Here is a 9,391-nt window from a genome sequence, read left to right as displayed (position 1 = left end):
TGGAGGGCTCTTGTGCATGGTAGGATACTGAGCAACTCTACCCACTAGATGCCAGTAGCATCCCTCCCAGTTGTCATAATGAAGAATGTGTTGGATATTGCCAAATGTCCCCTCGTGGGGAGGAAACTCTTTCTGTCAAACCCTGCTGCTCTAGTTTTAAACTGTTTGGTGAACAGTGATTTAGCCATCAGTAGATTCCCTGGTGGCTCAGACAGTAAAGAATTTGCCTGTAATATGGGAGACTGGGGTTCGATCTCAGGGTTAGGAAGATCCCCTGGAGGAGGAAATGGTAACCCACTCCAGTATTCCTGCCTGGAGAACTGAGTGACTAACTCAGTGACTAACACACACACACAGATCATATTAGGTTAATGTCAAGAAGATACTGATTATATAAGCTAGCAAAATTCATTGTTCTGTATTTTTATTACCTTATTGGTGTTGTAATTTAGTATTGTTGTAGTTGTTTAGTGTCCAACTCTTTTGTGACCCCATGGACTGTAGACCGCCAGGCTCCTGTGTCCATGGGATTTCCCAGCAAGAATACTGGAAAAGGTTTTGCCATTTCCTTCTCCAGAGTATCTTTCTGACCCAGGGATCAAACCTGCATCTCCTGCTTGGCAGGCAGATTCTTTACCACTGAGCCACCTGGGAACAGATTCTTTTAATTTAATACAGCAAAATAAACAACATTTTATTCAAAATTGTTAATAACATGGAAGGAATAGGGCTAAACTAGGGGAGGGTTAGGAAAGATGACATGGAGGTCAATTATGGGTTAAATAAATTTTTGGCAAGGTTAAACAATTTTATGGCCCATGGAAAAGTTCCTCATAGGAGCATCTTTTGCCTTTTGTCTTTTCATTGTAGAATTATGGAATTTTATTGTCTGTAGGGCCTATAGTGATGAAGTAGTAAGTGCTAGAACAGAATAAAGGGTGAAATATTATTGCTGGATACAGTTTCTATTTTAACACAGTCTATTACTCTGAGTACTATAATATACATACTTTAATTATAGAAAATCTATAGTTCATTATGGGCTTCCCTCCTAGCTCAGTTGGTAAAGAATCTGCCTGCAATGCAGGAGACCTGGGTTCAATTTCTGAGTCGGGAAAATCCCCTGGAGAATGAAATGGCAACCCACTCCAGTATTCTTGTCTGGAGAATCCCATGGACAGAGGAGCCTGACAGACTACAGTTCTTGGGGTCGCAAGAGCTGGACACGACTTAGCGACTAAAGCACCACTACCATATTTCATTATAGCATTAGTTATAGCTTAGACATAATCTAGGAATTACACATTATAACACTTGAAAATTGAATTTAAAAACTGTCCCTCTCTGAAACTGGGACCCCTAGAGAAATGGCTGATTCTAGAGCTAGGCGAGGGAAAATTCATGAGCCTGGAATATTTTGTGGTAAAAGTAAGGGGAAAAATGAGAAGTGGGGCATGTCAAAGGAACATGGGTGCTGAATTCTAGGAGTTACCAGTATCCAGAGCTGGAACAATTGAAGCAATAAAAATAAATAATAAATACTACTGAATTACAATCTGAACAATACAATATGCATAAATTCATATTGATATAGAAATAAATGATTGAATGAATATTTAAGTGGTAGAGAAGAGACAAGTCTTTATTACAGAAAAATTCCAAATAGTAAATATAGAAAGAATGAGGGAAATGGAGAAAACACCACTAGCATGCCATAGTAATAATTGCTGCAGACAAGATTCATGGATGAAAGCTAAAATGAATGGCTGAAATATTAAGGAGCAACAGAATATTTGCTCAAAAGCATGTCTCCCAAATATTCATTAACTGCTATTGTGAATTTAGCACATGTCTACAAATTCTTGGTAGTTCAGTTCAGTTGCTCAGTTGTGTCTGACTCTTTGCGACCCCATGGACTGCAGCATGCCAGGCCTCCCTGTACATCACCAACTCCTAGAGTTTACTCAAATTCATGTCCATTGAGTTGGTGATGCCATCCAACCATCTCATCCTCTCTCATCCCCTTCTCCTCCCGCCTTCCATCTTTCCAAGCATCAGTGTCTTTTCCAATGAGTCAGTTCTTTGCATTAGATGGCCGAAGTATTGCAGTTTCAGCTTCAGCATCAGTCCTTTCAATAAATATTCAGGACTGATTTCATTTAGTATGGACTGGTTGGATCTCCTTGCTGTCCAAAGGACTCTCAAGAGTCTTCTCTAACACCACAGTTCAAAAGAATCAATTTTTCAGCCCTCAGCTTTCTTTAGAGTTCAACTCTCACATCCATACATGACTACTGGAAAAACCATAGCTTTGGCTAGATGGACCTTTGTTGGCAAAGTAATGTCTCTACTTTTAAATATGCTTTATAGGTTGGTCATAACTTTTCTTCCAAGGAGCAAGTGTCTTTTACTTTCATGGCTGCAGTCATGATCTGCAGTGATTTTGGAGCTCCCCAAAATAAAGTCTGTCACTGTTTCCATTGTTTCCCCATCTATTGCCATGAAGTGATGGGACCGGATGCCATAATCTTCGTTTTCTGAATGTTGAGTTTTAAGTCAACTTTTTCACTCTCTTCTTTCACTTTCATCAAGAGGCTCTTTAGTTCTTCTTCACTTTCTGCCATAAGTGTGGTATCATCTGCATATTTGAGGATATTGATATTTCTCCCAGCAATCTTGATTCCAACATCCAGCCCAGCATGTCTCATGATGTACTCTGCATATAAGTTAAATAAGCAGGGTGACAATATGCAGCTTTGACATACTTCTTTCTCAATTTTGAACCAGTCTGTTGTTCCATGCCCCATTCTAACTGTTGCTTCTTGACTTGCATACAGATTTCTCAGGAGGCAGGTCAGGTGGTCTGGTATTCCCATCTCTTGTAGAATTTTCCACAGTTTGTGGTGATCCACACAGTCAAAGTCTTTGGCATAGCCAATAAAGCAGAAGTAGAAGCTTTTCTGGAACTCTCTTGCTTTTGCGATGGTCCAACAGATGTTGGCAATTTGATCTCTGATTCCTCTGCCTTTTCTAAATTCAGCTTGAACATCTGGAAGTTCATGGTTCACGTATTGCTGAAGCCTGGCTTGGAGAATTTTGAGCATTACTTTACTAGCATGTGAGGTGAGTGCAATTGTGTGGTACCTTGAGCATTTTTGGCATTGCCTTTCTTTGGGATTAGAATGAAAACTGACCTTTTCCAGTCCTGTGGCCACTGCTGAGTTTTCCAAAATTGCTGGCATATTGAGTGTAGCACTTTCACAGCATCATCTTTCAGGATTTGAAATAGCTCAACTGGAATTCCATCACCTCCACTAGCTTTGTTCATAGTGAAGCTTCCTAAGGCCCACTTGACTTCACATTCCAGCGTGTCTGGCTCTAGGTGAGTGATCACAGCATCGTGATTATCTGAGTCAGGAAGGTCTTTTTTGTACAGTTCTTCTGTGTATTCTTATCACCTCTTCTTAACATCTTCTGCTTCTGTTAGGTCTATACCATTTCTGTCCTTTATTGTACCAAATTGTGCCAGATTATTGTCCTTTATCATCATCAAATTAATGGGATACAAAATCAACTTACAACAATTGGCTGCATCTCTATATAATAACAATGGACAATTTGAAAAGGAAGTGAAGAAAATAATTTTATTTACAAGAGCATCAAATATGAAATACTTAGGAGTTAGCCAAGGAAATGAAAGATTTGTACACTGAAAACTACAAAACATTGCTGAAAGAAAATGAAGAAAACACAAAATGGAAAGACTTCTTGTGTTCATGGTTTGAAATATTTGTATTTTTATGTTCCAGTACTACCTAAAGTGATTTACAAATTTAATCTATCCTTATCAAATCCCAATGATTGTCTGCATAAGTTGAAAAATCTGATAAGGAATTAATATCTACAATATATAGCATACTCCTAAAACTATAACAACAACAATAACGAAAAATGTGATTCAAAAATTGGCAAAGGGCTTGACATTTTTCCAATGAAGATGAACAAAGGGCAATAAGCACATGGAAAGATGCTTAACATCATCACTAAGTATTAGGGCAATGCAAATTAAAACATATCTGGGAGAAGAACTTTCTAGGCACAAGGAGCTGGTAGAGGAGAGATTACAGTGTGGACACTTGTCTTTCGCCTTCCTGAGCAAGCAAGCAGGTCATCGTGGCCGCAGCAGTGAATGAGGGTGGAGTTATAGAAGAGGAGGTTGGACAGGTGTGGACGACAGACCGTGGAAGCCTTGCAGGCCATTCAGAGGATGCTGTCTTTTATGCTGAGTGAGGAGCCATGTAGAGGGTGTTGAGCAGAGGAGTGCTGTGCTAAAACTTAATTGTCTCCCCCTTGGGCCTCCCTTGTGGCTCAGCTGGTAAAGAATCCACCTGCAATGCGGGAGACCTGGGTTTGATCCCTGGGTTGGGAAGATCCCCTGGAGAAGGGCAAGACCACCCACTCCAGTATTTTGGCCTGGAGAATTCCATGGACTGTATATTCTATGGGATCGCAAGCGTACATGACTGATCACCTTCACTTGAGGCATGTAGGATCGTAGTTTCTAGACCAGGGATAGAACCTGCATCCCCCTGCAGTGCAAGCTCAGACTCTTAATCACTGGACCACCAGGGAAGTCCCCAAACTAGTTTTAAAGCGATATTTCTGACTATGGCACCTGGATAGACTTCAGGAGTCAATTGTAGAAGCAGCGAAACTTATTGGAGGATAGTACAGTATCTGGGTGAGAAATGATGGCTGCTTGAACTAAGCTGAAGCTCTGCAGGTGGTGGCAAAGTCAAGTTCTGGTGGTATTTTGAAAGTGGGATCAACAGATTTTTCCTGAGGAATTGGATATAGTGTATGAGAGGAATAAGAGAATCAAGAATGATGCTCAGGTTTATGGCCTCTTGTATTAATAAAAATCCTTTATATACAGAAATACAAAAGGAAAACATTGTCAAAGATGTTATCTTATAACAACAACACCTGTTTTTGTATTGTAATTTCATACCATTGTTATTTGAAAATGCCAATGGAATAACTCTTTGAAAAAAGAATTCATCTACAACTTATGGTTCTCTGGGAGAAGCCTTCATTTTTCACATTAGCTTGCTGCTAGCAGAGGCACACAGCTAAAGAGATGCCTCTCATGTCTTGTTCTGCTCAGTCTTTGAGACTAAGTGTTGAAAGTATTAATATTTGTTTTTGGTTTTGCTCTGCTTGGAGGAACATCTCATAAGTACTCCTGGTGCTTACAATGATGAAAATAATTATTACTAATTGTGTCTATGGGCACGCAAGGCATGAATATGTACAAGATACTTAATAATAACAGCATTGTGGTATCTATTCTTACTGTTTCAGAGTTTACCTTGGTTAAGAAATTCTAGCAGGAGCACTACACATTGCCTTTTAAATCATTGCAGTAAATGATTATTCTTTTCTTTTTTGGCTTTAAAAAAATTTTATGATTGGAGTTTTTTCATTTCCTAACAGATTTTCAATACTTAAAAATTGTGATTATAGTTTTTTTAGCTTTTTATTTTGTATTGGAATATAACTGACTAACAATGTTCTATTAGTTTCAGGTGTACAGCAAAGTGATTCAGTTATATGTATACATAGATCTATTCTTTTTCAAATTCTTTTCCCATTTAGGTTATTACATAATACTGTGCAGAGTTCCCTGTGCTATATAGTAGATCCTTGTTGATAATCCATTTAAAAATATCCTTTTCTAACAGATGAAGGATCTAAAGTCCAGAAAGATTACTTAACCTGTTTATGTTTAAATAGATACTGAAGAGTGGGGCTGGGCTTCCTAGACTCCAGACCTGTTTGTCTTCAAAGACAATGCTCTTTTTGATTTGCTGCTGTTCAATCTCAGGGACTTAGATGAATGATGTATTTGTAGCATGTTAATTCAACAAACATTAATTTAGTGCTTCTGTATGTCAGAAACTCGGTTAGCTTGACATTGGAGGATAAGAAGATTGATTGATTAGTTGATTAAATGACTACTGAATACCCATGATATGCCTGGAGGTGTGCAGTGCTGTAAGAAGACAGAGATGAATGGTCTTTGCTCTTGAGAAAGAATCACTGGTCCTCAGAGTGATGATTGAATCTTACAAAATAGTAGCAGAAAACTAAACGGATAGGCTTTTGTTTGGGATGGCTGTTCTGATTGATTCAGGCATTTCAGAAATTTATTAACTTTCTACTTCTTTGAATTGGAAAGTCTACACAATAGTATTTCAAGAATGGTTTGAGACAGGCCTGTATTTTGCTTTTTTACATAGAATTTTCATTCAAATTCTTATTTTTCTTTAAAACTCACTACTAGATATGTGATGAATAAAGATATAGTATTCAAATCACTTGAAGATCTGAATATATCATTTCACAACACAATTATCGTTTCTTAAGAATTCAAGTATCATCTCTTCAGAGATCTTCCTTGCCCCTATTGTCTAAATTAGACCCCCTTTCCAACCACTTGACATCACTTTATACTGTTAAATTTTTTCATGGCTTTATCACTATCAGATATTAGTATCCATATGCCCATTTGTTTACTGCCTGTCTTTTACTACTAGAGTTTCATGAGAAATTTTTACAGTGGTAAAGAAATTTAACTTTACTTAGGTAAATTAGAAAAACTGATTGTAGTGTTAGAATTTTTCAAATGCTTTAATTCTGAACTATTTTTCAGGATGTTTGTATACAAACCATAACAAGGAGAATACAACAAACACATTGCTCTCATTCAAGTCAAAGTATTTTCTCAGTTCTGAACTTGTCCCTATCACTTCAGTTTTTAAGTTTTAACAGAGGTGTTGTTTTTCTTTTTTTTAAAAATATGGAGCACTTCAAGAAGTGCATATCATTCTTGCACTGGGGCCATGCTAATCCTCATTCCAATTTTAGTATATCTGCTTCCAAAGTGAGCACTGTTCTTTGTTTTGAGAAAGTGCTTGATTGACACAATATAACATTTAAGTGGATGAAGGGTCAATGATCACCAAAAAATTAAAAGATATTTTCCAATTGCTATGATTTTCTCTTTATATTTTTGTCTATATTAAAATATGTTTCATGTGAAAAAAATCATACTTGCATTCATAGATAGTCTAAATTGCTGGAACTAAATTTAACACATATAAATCCATGGTTGATCTAAAGACAAGACAGAGTCAAATATTTATATAAACTCATTAATGTGAATATTTGCCACAAATTAAAACATGAACAAAATTGTTAGGAAATAGAGGAGACAGATGTAAAGATCTAGAGGAAGAATGTCTCAGACAGAGAAAAGGCAAGAACAGAAGTTTGAAGGGTGGTAAAGAGCGGAGGATGTGTGAAGTACACATAGAATGCCAGAGGAGACAAAAATGTAAAGGTGAGCAAGAACCAACCATGTGGGGCTCTATGGGACAGAGTAAGGAGTTTGCATTTTATCCAAGATAACTGCCAAGTTAGTGGAGGGCTTAAGCAATGAATGACATGATCTGATTTATGATTTTAAAATATCTGTGGTCCGTTGGTGGAAAAGGGATTAGAAGAGGGTAAGAATTAAGACAGGAAATTCAGTTAAGAGGCAATTATAATAGTTTAAGAAACATAATTAGGACTAAGATAGTGTTACTGCAACAGGGAGAAAAAAGTGGGTTCAACTGATGGGCTAGTTGTGGGGAATGAAGAGAAAAGGATGGGTCTGCTAGACTTTGGGCCTGAACAACTGGATGAAGAGTACCATTTACTTGGATTGAAAGTCAAGAGTCTTGTTTTGGATGTGTTAAGCTTCAAAGGCCTATTAGATATTTAGTTAGTGGTATTGAGAAGTTCTATCCTACTGGCCTGCCCAAAAAGAGACCACACAGCCCAACCTCTCTGGCAAAAAGGCAGGTCTGCCTGTCTAAGCTCCCCAGCAAGAGCAGCCAGAGCAAAGGAAGCACTCAGCCAGACCTTCAGACCTCACTTTCCCGATGAGGACATATGTACATGCTCAGTTGCTAAGTCCTGTCTGACTCTTTGCGACCCCATGAACTGTAGCCTGGCAGGCTTCTCTCCATGGGGTTTTCCGGGCAAAATGCTAGAGTGGCTTGCCATTCCCCTTTCCAAGAGATCTTCCTGACCCAGGAATAAAACCCACATCTCCTGTTTGGCAGGTGGATTCTTTACCACTAACACTACCTGGCAAGAAAATGCCCTTAAAAGGGGATATTTTGTATCCACTTCCTCTTTTCCTACAGGATAGAAGATGGATGTTTCAGAGAGACTGTTCTGACCATATGGCTTGATTAGAATTCCCTGAGGGATGTTAGAACAATGAAGCAGAAGGCATCCGAGGTCCTGGATGACTTTGTGGAGTGGAATTACCCACCTGCTCTGAACCACTTGTCTACTTCCAGAAAGCGATGTCAAAGAGAAGTAAGTTTTCCCTTGCTTGAGTCCTTAATACCACACTGCTACTGCTAAGTCACTTCAGTTGTGTCCTACTCTGTGTGACCTCATAGACGACAGCCCACCAGGTTCCCCCGTCCCTGGGATTCTCCAGGCAAGAACACTGGAGTGGGTTGCCATTTCCTTAATACCACACAGTGGTTCCCAAGTTTGGGTTCTGAAAATATGATAGTCTTATTAGGCCACGTCACGAGGTCACATCAACCACCATTTAGGAACGTAAAGCATTTCAGCCCCTTTGAAAAACCTCAGATTACAATGGAGGAGGATCGACACTTTGTTGTTACAACTTTTTGTCAGCTCTCATGACTGTTTTATTTATAGCCAGTGTGTGTAATAGGATGTCCAGTCCATATGGGTAGGAATCGATGTGAGAGGATTATCATTACAGTTTCAGCATATGTTTTTAACAGTGCCATGGTGTACATTTTGAGTCAATGCTTGAAACCATATGACATTAGGAATGCATAAAGAAAAAGAAATAGGTGAAGGAGATAAAGAGGTGTAAATTTCCATTTGCAAAATAAGTGAGTCACGGAGATGAAAAGTACAGCATGTAATAATGACGTAATATTGGTGTGACACGGTAACTAGGCATGTGGCGATCATTCTGTCTTGTAGAGAAATAGTGAATCTCTATGTTGTGCACCAGGGACTAACATAGTGTTTTAGGTCAGTTACTTCAAAACAAACAACCAAACATAGAAAAAGAGATCAGATCTGTGGTTACCAGAGGCAGGGAGTAGGGAAGGGGGAATTGGATGAAGGTGGATAAACCGTACAAACTTACAGTTATAATTCTTTCCCTTTTCACTTTCATGCGTTGGAGAAGGAAATGGCAACCCACTCCACTGTTCTTGCCTGGAGAATCCCAGGGATGGGGGAGCCTTGGGGGCTGCCGTCTATGGGTTCGCACAGAGTC

General features: G+C 38.8%; 1 pseudogene; it reads right to left on the bottom strand.

The window, feature by feature from the left end:
- Nucleotides 1-6,856: 6,856 nt before the first annotated feature.
- LOC114111103 (U6 spliceosomal RNA) lies at nucleotides 6,857-6,954 on the bottom strand (annotated as a pseudogene).
- Nucleotides 6,955-9,391: the final 2,437 nt, after the last annotated feature.

This window comes from Ovis aries, chromosome 26, assembly GCF_016772045.2.
Source record: "Ovis aries strain OAR_USU_Benz2616 breed Rambouillet chromosome 26, ARS-UI_Ramb_v3.0, whole genome shotgun sequence".
NCBI classification, from domain to species: domain Eukaryota; kingdom Metazoa; phylum Chordata; class Mammalia; order Artiodactyla; family Bovidae; genus Ovis; species Ovis aries.
The sequence above is the reverse complement of the archived record's forward strand: the minus strand, read 5'-3'. Positions and strand labels throughout refer to the sequence as shown.